This window comes from Podarcis vaucheri, assembly GCF_965113315.1.
Source record: "Podarcis vaucheri genome assembly, chromosome: 5".
NCBI classification, from domain to species: Eukaryota; Metazoa; Chordata; class Lepidosauria; order Squamata; family Lacertidae; genus Podarcis; species Podarcis vaucheri.
The window spans coordinates 78527518-78538205 of record NC_138763.1 but is presented as its reverse complement, the minus strand read 5'-3'; the positions used below and the strand labels follow the sequence as shown (position 1 = coordinate 78538205).

Sequence of the window (10688 nt, the reverse complement as noted above, 5' to 3'; positions counted from 1 at the left end):
CCTCTCCACCAACCACGAATTGCCCTGCTGGTGGGGAGGCCCTGTCCACCACAGAAGGTCCCACAATGCTTACAGAAAACTCCACCAGTAGTGATGGTGATGTTTCTGTCGGTGGTAGCTGTCATTTGACCCTGAAATGATGACATCCACTCCCTCAAGAAGTAGTGATATCCACCAACTTAGATGTCCTTAAAAGAGGATTAGACAAAATCATGGACGGCAAGGCCATAAACGCCTCCTGGCCATGATGCCTATGTTCCCTGTCCAGTATAAGAGGTATTATATAACCATTAGGGCTAGGAGCTATGAGGTCTATGCTGCTGCAATTCACCACAATGCCCCACCACAAAAGCATATGTTGCAAAGGATAGATGGTTGTGTCGAAACATATGCTGGATTGGATATCAGCTAGAGCTGCAGCCAACCCATATGGTGGCCCCATATATTGAGAAAAGTATGCACACCCCTCAGACTTTATATGTTTGCTGTGGGAACATTTAGAGCATCACTGCTGTGGCTGCAGAAAATGTGGTCATCATGGCAAGATGGGATATATCAAATGACTTGTTGTATGGACCACCCACCCCACAGAGGGCAGTCCACAAGGAGGCTATGGGGTGATTCATATATTACTGGAATGGCATGGGGGCTACATTTGCTTATCTGAATCCCATGCCACTCACTTTAGTAACATCTGTCAAGAAGAACAGGGTGATTCAAATAAACTTCTCTGGGTAATACATTTCTGAGCTCTGATTCAAATTGAGCCCTTTAGCTGTGTAAAGTCATCCATTAGGGTGGAAATATTGGGCCTCTGGAGTTTACACACACACACACACACACACAATTTAGAGTTAATGGGAATTTTTTTCATTGGAGGTTTTGTTGCACATCAATTTCACTTTATGCTTTAAAGCATGTACATAGCAACTAGCAAGGTTGATGTTCGCCTTCTAGCTCTCATCTCTGGCATTCGATTTGACTTTTCTGAAGTACAGCCATTGCCCAAGGTGTCGCTGCCTCCTTGCTGCAGCAATATTTCCCCACAGCTGGTCCAACAGGCTGGAATCAAGCAAACAAATGTGGCATCACTATTGAACCATTAGCCGAGGAAGCTGTGTTTTCTTGGCAAAATTGTACAAGGGGTGAAAATGGGTGAGTAGTTCCCTTAAATGATGTGGCACTGTGAAGCTGTTTTATTATAGGGAGAACAGTCTCTAATATTTTCCCTGCGGCAGGTGTCTGCAGTGATTTAGAAAGCTGTTGGACCCCAAGAAGTGTTGCCAAGTTTAATTTTTAGAGTGCTGTGCTTGTTAACTAGGTAAAAAGTGCGCCGCTGTGGCAGTGCTGAGGGAGTGGGGCAAAGAAACTTAAGTGTCACCTGGGAACATAAAAATGTTCATTGATGCAGTGAAGGGTGGGGAGAAACAAAGGCAGAAAATGCTAACGATATTGTAGAATAAATAGATTAGAGTCAACAGTGAAAATGGAAGGGACAAGCTCATGAAAAATTCATGGGGCGGTTGCCAAGGGATTGATGGGTTATTTATGATGAAAACCTTTGTTATTTTAACATGAATTGCAGGTCATTACTACTGCTAAAAGCAACTAATGTGTGTGCTCTCCTTAAAACATTGTGGGGAGGGAGTTGGCGAGGAAACCTGTTCCTTAAAAACACACACAAAATCTTATACTCTTAACACACACCTTTGCATTTAATCACATTTAAGGGGGTTTTTGATGTTTGCTGCAATAGACTAACACAACACCAGGAAGCAGTGTTATCAGTGTGCAGCCCCACCAAAGGAGGATATAAGAAAACTATTTAAATAACAATGGATGTGATGTAAGTAAAGGCATTACTACAACACATTATGTGTGTGTGTGTGTGTGTGTGTGTGTGTGTGTGTGTGGACAGAGGCTGTGAGGAGATCTGGGGTAGTTCCAATTGCAAAGTTGTGGCATCATTCTCCACACTCACAACATGACTCTCTTTCTCTCTCTCTCTCTCTCTCTCCACACACACACAAAGAGAGAGAGAGAGAGAGAGAGAGAGAGAGAGAGAGAGAGAGAGAGAGCGCACTTTCTCAGTCAGTCAGCTCATTGGTTTCCTCCTGACCTGGCGGGCAGACTGCAACCAGATTCTGATTTTGAGGGAGCTGCCCAGTTACACTCAAAGTATCCTCTGCCTGTTGGCCTGTGTATTCCTCTTGTATTCCTCTTTCTGAATCTATGCTCCAGCTCCTCTAGACTCCTGACTTGGCATTTTTATTGATCCTCTTAAGGATTAGGCAGCAGCAAAGAATAGCTAGTACAGTATTAAAACAGCAGACTGAAGAAATATAATATGTGACATTATTTTGTCTGCTTACTCAGAAATTGCTGTGTTGGCCCCAGTGACTTGTTTTCTAACTGTATATTTAAATGGTTGTTTTTGGTTTGTTTTTTAAAGTTACAAGATTATCTTGATACATGGCTGCCAGAAGTTTTCATTCTTTTCTTACTGATGCAAAAAGTTTCTGAATTGCCGATGATCGGCCAAGTGAAAGGTGGTAACCCTATGGCTAGGGATGCTTATTTATTTTAAAGAATTACATCTCTCAATCAAATGATCTCTAAGGTAGCTTGCAACTTATGATTAAAATACAAGAATAAAATGCAATTAAACACAGTAGTGGGGCAGCTAAGAGATACTGCGGTGTGTGTGTTGTGTGTGTGTGTGAGAGAGAGAGAGGTGTTAATCTAAGGTTACCTTACCAGATCTTTTTCGATGAATCCGGGGACACTTTTCAACTTCAATGGATTTTGTATGGGGGCTGATTTGTAAATCCGGGGACTGTACCCCGGGAAACAGGGACGTCTGGTAACCTTATGTTAATCTTCCCTCTTGCCACTGCTCCTGCTGCTGCCTTTGTAGGACACCTGTGGGTATCAGTTGAGGGTGCTGTAGACTTGCCTCCTTTCTGAAGCCATCTATGCCTTTATTTGAGTGAACTTCATGGAGGAAGGTTTCACAGCAAAGTTGAAAGAGCTGTTCTTTGACGTATTCATCACTAAATTGCAAAGCTCAAAATCTTTGCAAAAACTACCATCGTTTGGAGGCTTGGAGCCACTGCTCCCTGGTTACAGTTTTGAAATATACAGTACAGTTTCTGTATTTCCTATTGAGCAAAATCGATCCCCCCGCATATCATGCCTTGCAACAGTCAGCCCCGAGTGGTTTCTCTGTCTTTCCCTCTGTCTGACAGATAAAACGTTTACCTAAATGAGATTTTGTGATATTCAAACATATATTTTGTGCTAAATACTCGTTGGATGTTAATTGCAAGGGAAAAAAATAGCTTTCCTGGTTAGATTTCACATCTGTTTGCCAGATGCAAAATTTAATAATACAAGCCAACCAACACATGCTAAGGTGACTTCTTTTTTAAAAAGAAGTTTTTTGTTATTTGTTATTTGGCAGGTAGGTTGTTTTCAGGTGGGTAAATGATAGAGCAAGAAGCCAAGGGAAGAAAAAGGAAGTGCTAATGATCAAGGGTGTGTAAGGAATGGCTCGGAAGACAGGGATTTAAAAAGTAAAATAAAACCCCCTTCAAATGAATATAAGCACCCCCAATTCAGCACGGAAGATCCACCCACAGAGTTTTCACTCACTGAAAGTTACATTTGAATAACTCTGGGAGTGTACATCTCCACTAGATAGTTTACAGATTGTACTCTCATTGAATTTAACGTGTGAATGCTCCTACTACATATGAAAATGAGATGATGGTGAACATGTCTCAGGGTCAAAAGGAACTTGGAAAGAGGTCCAGAAGAGTTGACAGAATCCTGGGAACATGAACTTTCTCCTGGTTTTTCTGTGTACATTAACATTCAAGGGAGAGCAGCAGTAGGGATAGGTGGAGAAATTCAGTTCAGTTCTCATTTAAAGGTGACTCTGTTTAATTCAAACTTTACAAGACAATACACAAACTGAAAGACACAATTCGCACATCTCCAAATTTGTAGCGCAGTTCTCCAGCCACATCCTGTGTTCAGAAATGCTTATATTAGGGGAAAGAGTGCACTGAAATGCACATCTTAGTGAAAATGACATGCAAAAATGCATTCTATTAATGAACATTAATTTGCAAAAACATGCATACTAGGGGAAATAGCATACAAAAATGTGTACATTAGGAGAACTTTGAGCTGCAATGCTGAGGGATTTCATCATTTTCATTTTCAAATTGAGGTGGAGAACAAGAAGACAGGGAAAAATGAGAAAGTGGACAGATTTGGGACAGCAGTGACCAGTGCTAGCACTGCCCCTGCCCCAGTTCACCTTCCACAGTTGGAGGGCAATTGCGTGGCCAGGCACCCCCCCCCCCCTACTCTTCAGTCCATCCCAATACCAAGACAGAGACTTGACAACCAAAATTTGGGTGAAATCAAGCCGCAACTTTATTGACAACAAATGCAATATATAAAGGGTGGGAGTGTGGGAGGTCCAACAAAAAAATTGGTTGCAGAGCAAGCCACATGCCTATGTAGATTTAATATGTGTAGGCAAAGCATTGATGCCTAATTTGATTGATAGAATACCTGGCCTCTAGTGGGTGGGGCTTTTATGCTGTACTCTAGAATTGGCCCCTCCTTTCAGCTTGTCAGTTAAGAGGCTAACTGTCACTTGCCTCGAGTTGTTCCGTTTCTCTCTGTCAGTATGTAACCATGTTACATTTTTCTACTATTAAAGCTTTGTTTCAAAGATATATGTGAGCTGCTTACTTCACTGGATGAGAAGAGAAACTCTGCTAAAGAAGGAGAAGGCAGAATATCTTACACTTGGTGAGTGAGGAGATATTTCCCTGACAGGAGGACTGATTTTTAGTCACCCCCCTCCACAACAATATATACAGTATATGTAATTTACTGGAGAGATGGGCTAAGCGCGCGCGCACACACACACACACACACACCACGGTGGCCCATTCTTGTTCGCGATTCACTGATTAGCCGATTATCCACACAGCAAGCTCAGCCCAAAGGCTTCTTTTGCTGCTTGGGAAAGAGTTCCTGGGACTTCCCATGTCAGATCACGGCGCATGGGGTCATGCCAGCCCGCAAGCGCACCCACCAGAGAGGGTGAGTGGATTTGTGCGAAGTGGGGAGTCTTCTATACTCGAGGAGACCTCCCTCATATTTCAGAACCCTGAAAGACTCCCCACACCACACCATCTTGTTCCAACTTGTACAGAGCAACAGGAACAACAGTGTGAAGGGCAAAGCTGATGTAGTTACTGTGCTCCATTACAGAACGGCTGAGGAAGCATTTTGGGTGATGAAACATGGGATGAGGAAAAGGTATTGTTGAAGCAGTTTGCCCTCGCACTATTCCATCCACCCCCTGCCTCTTCCAAGGTCCTCTTGATTTCATTTCTCCCAGAGAGGAAATTTGAGCCCAGAACTTTTACAAGATCCGTAGTGCCATAAATTCTCCCCTTGCTGGGGTCATTGTATAACCAAATGGCATAAATCCCTCACACCTTCCGTATAATTTTGTGGGAATTTCTGAGTCAGTGAGTTTTCATGTTTATGTTTTAATTCATTTTATGTTGCCGTTTCCTTTTTACACGCTTGTATGCTGTTATAAAAGTGATTTAAAGAAATTGGCTAAATAAAGTGAAAGATAAAAAGAATCAAGCATTAAAAAACAAACAAACAGGAAGAGGCAAAGGTGAGTGGAAGAGATGCTGGCCGAGTACTGAATGCGAATGAATCATTTCTACAATGGAGGCAATATTCTGAAGGACTGCACAATGTGACATTAGAGAATTACTCTAACAAGAGTATCCCTCCTACTCCAATTGATCTTTCCATCAATTGCTGTTCATTTGCTATGGATGAATTCACTAAGGTGGACAAGCAAAGCTAAGAAAAAGCACCTGGCATAGATCCCTGAATGACTGCTGAAGTGCTTTTTGGCAGAAGGTATGAAACCAATTGGCAAACATAATTTGCTTGGGTGGTTTCTTCATGGAAGGATGGAAAGGGCAGGCACTGAATTAAATTCATCCTTAACAAAATCCACTGGAGGACCTCCGGGTAGATATGGAGGAGTTAGGATCAGTCACATTTAAAGTCAAATATACCTAAATAGCACTTTCTGAAACAATACGTACACAAAGGACAGCAATCCATCAAAATGCACATTTCTTCAAAGTTCGCAATACAATTTTCCAGCCAAGCAATGTGTAAAAGAAAAAAGGCACATACTAGGCTTAAGGTGTATAAAAATGTATATATCGGTTAAAACAAACAGACATTGATATGCATTATATTAGGGAAAGTCCTTGCAAGGCATATTAGGCAAAATCACATACAAACATGAATATGAGCATGATAAATTTTCATGCAGATGTAATTCCTCCCTGCCCCCCCCCAACTGATGTGGAAATGTGGAGAAACAAATTTAAGGCTGCAAAAATGAAAAACCAAAACTTAGAGATTTCTTTACCCCTACAGGTGGAAGATTGATCCGAGTGAAAGGGGCCTTCCTCTCATGCCCTCACGATTTCTCTAAGCCAGTCCGTCACCCATCTCTTGCCTCTGTCCTCCACCAATCATCAGATGGGATGCTGTCCACTTGCCAACTTCCATTTCCCCAGCGGAGGCATCATCTCAGCAAACTGTGCAAGCCAAAGGAGAGAGATGGATAAGCTCCTTACACCCCTCTCCTAGAACATTGCTTCTTGCGTTTATAACTTATTAAAAAGCGTTGACTTTTTTATTATTAGAAATCCTCTCCAGCAAAAACTGGGGCAGTTTAATATAACCTCTAAGCCTGCCAAAGCCACATGCAATAAGTAAAAAGCAAGTTATCCCTGAATCTTCAGCTTGCTCACTTTACTTGCACTGATTACTTATTAAGTATTCATAGTGAGCTTGGCACTTGAAAGCTGGAGAAAGACAACACAACTCTTGCTTCCCCTAATACAATTTCATCATCCAAAGAGACAAGAAACCCAAACTGTACTGCGCAACCCTGAGGAGGACTGTAACCGGGCAGATTTTCATAAATATCACTCTTCTCTTGACTGTTATGGCAACCACATGTCTAGGGTTCTACACTGAGAAGGGAGCCTCCATGAGAAGAGCAGGCTCCCTGCTTCAAATAACCACCCAGGGTAAGGAGAATAGCGGGCAGAGCTAGCACACTCAATTCTATCCATCCCCACCATACACGTGTTGTTTCACTCCATTTCCAGAACATGTAAACAAAGACTATGAAAGCATCAGAGATGGATTTAGGGCATTGTAACAGGTCTGCTCACCTTCCCCAGTGGGCGGTGTTGCCCCGGGGCATCCGGGACTTCCCAGTGACTCGGATAGCGGACAGAGGTATGCCAGCCATGTCATAGGAATTCCTGGCTGTGTCACGCCCCTGGCTGACAAACCGGTGCCCCTGGGGGTGTGGCCACTTGCTGTCTAAAGTGTGGCGTGGCTGGGGGGCACCCTCCTTTCGCCTCCTCACTAGATCTCCCAGCCCACCCTCCCTCTTTTTATGCGTTGCTATGATTTTGGCCTTGCTATGGACTAAAGTCAGCTGCCATATTGTTGGGGCCAGGCAGGAATTCTTCCACTTGGCAAATAGGCACCAGCCATTTAGTTTTCACCTACCTTGTAGCTATTGTCACAACTTTGTAAGGTTAGGCATTGGGTAAGCCTTTGTTTATGGGAGGGGAGGTTGTAGCCTCCGCCTGCTCCTCCTCAATAAGGGTATCCTGTTAATGGGATCTGGGGGTGTGGATCCTGTCTGAAGCCTGGACATGGGCTGGGGCCATGCCATGACTCCATTGGGGACCCTGGGGGCGCCCCAATTTGATTTATTTCATAGGGCTCACCCTACCCTTAGTGAGACTCCCTGCAGACGGGCAGGAGTCAGGATATAGTCTGGTTTCACCCAATGCCTAAGCCAAACCGCTCTCATCTGTAACCAATAAAGTTGGGGCCTATTTATCCCATTAACCTAATATATTCGTGTCCATGTGTTTATTATCTAAAGCAACTGCAGGGCCCAGGGCTTCATCACGCAAGTTCCACTGCACTGGGCGTCAAGCCTAGGGAGTGTCACAGGACTTCATCACAGCAATGATATAGTGAGTTCAGCAGAACAGAAGATGACAAGTTGGGGGCACCAAATTTTCGCCTTGCACAGCGTGCCACTGAGATTTGAAAGACCAAACTCTTCCCCTAGAGGCATGCGAGAGAGAAGACAAAGAGCAGGCAGATGAAAGCAACCTGAGGGGTCATTGTAGGACTTGCCATTAGAGTGGAGTTGAGAATTAGGACAACTGTGTGGTGAGAGAGGTGTATGAGACCTATGGCAGACAGGGACGAAAGAGGGGGGTTGGGCAATGTGATTGTGGAGAGCATGGGGTCAGGAGTTACGAGGCCTTCACTTAGAGCATGGTGCTGATAACACCAAGGTGGCAGGTTTGATCCCCATATAGGACAGGTGCAGACCCTGAATTGCAGGGGGTTGGGCAAGATGACCCTTAGGGTGCCTTGCAACTCAACAATTCTATGATTATATGTGCTTGGAATTATGCTACATATTTTTGAAGGAGTCAAAATACACACGTCAGCATTTACATCCGCCACACAGGACAGCGTGCAGAAAAATGCTGGATATTCCAAGCTTCTTTTTCTGTGGCCTGTTGGCCATGTGGAAAATGTTAGGCATGCTTGTACTTAGCCTTTATACAGTCCCTATGAAAATCACACTGCGCTGTTCAGATTGCAATGCATCTAGATGGTGGGCATTTCTCATCAAGCCCTGGGAACCGTTTGCATTGTTTGCCAAAGGGTATTGTGGTCAGAGAGTGAAATGTACTGTTTCACACTCCTTTGAGCAGTGGGAAGTCCCTGGGCAGCTTTAAATAGTCAGCTTCCTTTCTACCAAGGACTTGTGGGTGTTCTGTAATATTATGCTTGCAGATGGAGAGAAGGCAATATGCAAAGAAGCACACGTCTTGTGCCCGGGATGCAAAGTAATGTCACTTTCAAAGCAACATTAGCCGTGGAAGCCCTCTAGCCTTCGCCAGCAATCTCTAAACAAATAAAATAAAATCCCTTTAGAGCTGCTTCTCTCTCTCTGATCTTGTGCACCCCATAACTTTTGTCTACATTAATGTATGACAGCCATTCACTCCCTTAGGATACAGTAAAGGACAGGATTTTGGAATACCATTGTGGTGGAGGCAAGTTCTTCGTCCCTGTGGCATTTGCCAGTTCTTTTGAAAATGTCTGTACAGGGGGAGAGAAAGGGTTAATAGGTAGACCAACAGAAAAGCCAGAGGTGGTGCCTACCTGTTTATAAAAGGGCTTAGCCTAGGGTTTGAGTTAGCTAGTTAGTGGGTAGCTTGTTGGTTTTAGTTGGTTGGGTGGTTGGTTGGTTGGGAAAGGCAGTTGGGAAAGCAGTTGGCAGACAGTTGGAAATAGAGAGACAGTTAGTGCAGTGGGTTCTTGTGTGAGGGGAGGTAGAAGAGATAGAGACAGGATAAAATAAGACTAAGAAGGTAAAGAGTAACAATGTTTTGAATGCAGTTAAAGTTTATTTGTATTTGCAATAAACTACACTCTTCTTTGTTAACTTAAGAACCTGATTGAGACTAAGTGATTTACCAGGGAGGACCTGGTTGGTGGCAGCGGATTAGTGGTGTACGGGTCAATAGTCCGTGAGACGACCGGGAGCTCCGTACGAACGACACAGTCCCCTTCTCTGAAAATGGCCTGCCTGTAACTGAGTTGTCATACAATTCATATCAAGGGACAATGCCTGTGAACTGGAAGGTTCTTTCCGAGGAATTATCAGTAGCATTTCATCATCATTATTATTATTATTATTATTATTATTATTATTATTATTATTATTATTTTTATGATTTTCAGTTGCATACATTTCAATAGTTTTACAATCATTCTAACATTTCAAAACTCGACTTCCTTCCTCCTCTTTCTGTGGTTCCTTCAATATTTTTTTTTTACATTTCCTGCATATTCTAAATTACCTTAACTTATTCTTTTATTCATCCACTTTAAATATATTCTCTTATAAAACTGCGGGTTATTACAATATTCCTGTCAATGTCCTTATCTGTTTACAATTTGTTTGTAAATATTTTGTAAACCATTTCCATTATCAGTAGTGTTTCAATAAGGCTGGTGAAATTCCTCTGGGTGATTCCTCTCTCCCTAGTGGATTTGCTGAGCCATTAGAGACTCAAGTGTATTCTTACCTCCATAACTGGACAAGGGGACATGGACATGCCTTGTGGGGAAAGTCATGAGGGGTTTGGAAATGCTGCTAAGAGTGAACTGGGGTCAGGGTGCAATGTCAGGACCCCATGCAGCCCTGCAGGCCCTGTGCAGCCCCAGTGGTGAGACCCTATGGTGAGAGTTGCAGTGAAGACAGCCAATGAGATGCTATCTTTGGGCTTGCAGGTAAATGAAAGCAGTGAAGGGGTGGGATGTGGGAGCATGAATCTCCTCTATGTTACTCATGCTCTCATTAGTTCTGCAACCCCAAAGCTGGTGTCTTAGTTGGCTAAGCTCGTTGTCACTCTTGCCTTGGGGCCAGAACTGGTAAAAGTTGAAATAATGGGTAGCTGAGACTATCGAGGATCTGGTGTGCACTGCCAAGA

The 10688-nt window shown here is 43.4% G+C and overlaps 1 long non-coding RNA gene across 2 annotated transcripts; it reads right to left on the bottom strand.

Moving 5' to 3' along the window:
- Positions 1–847: 847 nt before the first annotated feature.
- LOC309532324 lies at positions 848–9847 on the bottom strand. Of its 2 annotated transcripts, none has more exons than XR_014219753.1 (3): positions 9233–9847; positions 6500–6671; positions 848–1062 (listed from the first exon to the last, which is right to left on the bottom strand). It is a non-coding gene; the product is annotated as an uncharacterized lncRNA (long non-coding RNA). The 2 variants fall into 2 exon arrangements; XR_014219754.1 differs by having other exon boundaries at positions 9355–9847.
- Between the last annotated feature and the right edge of the window lie 841 nt (positions 9848–10688).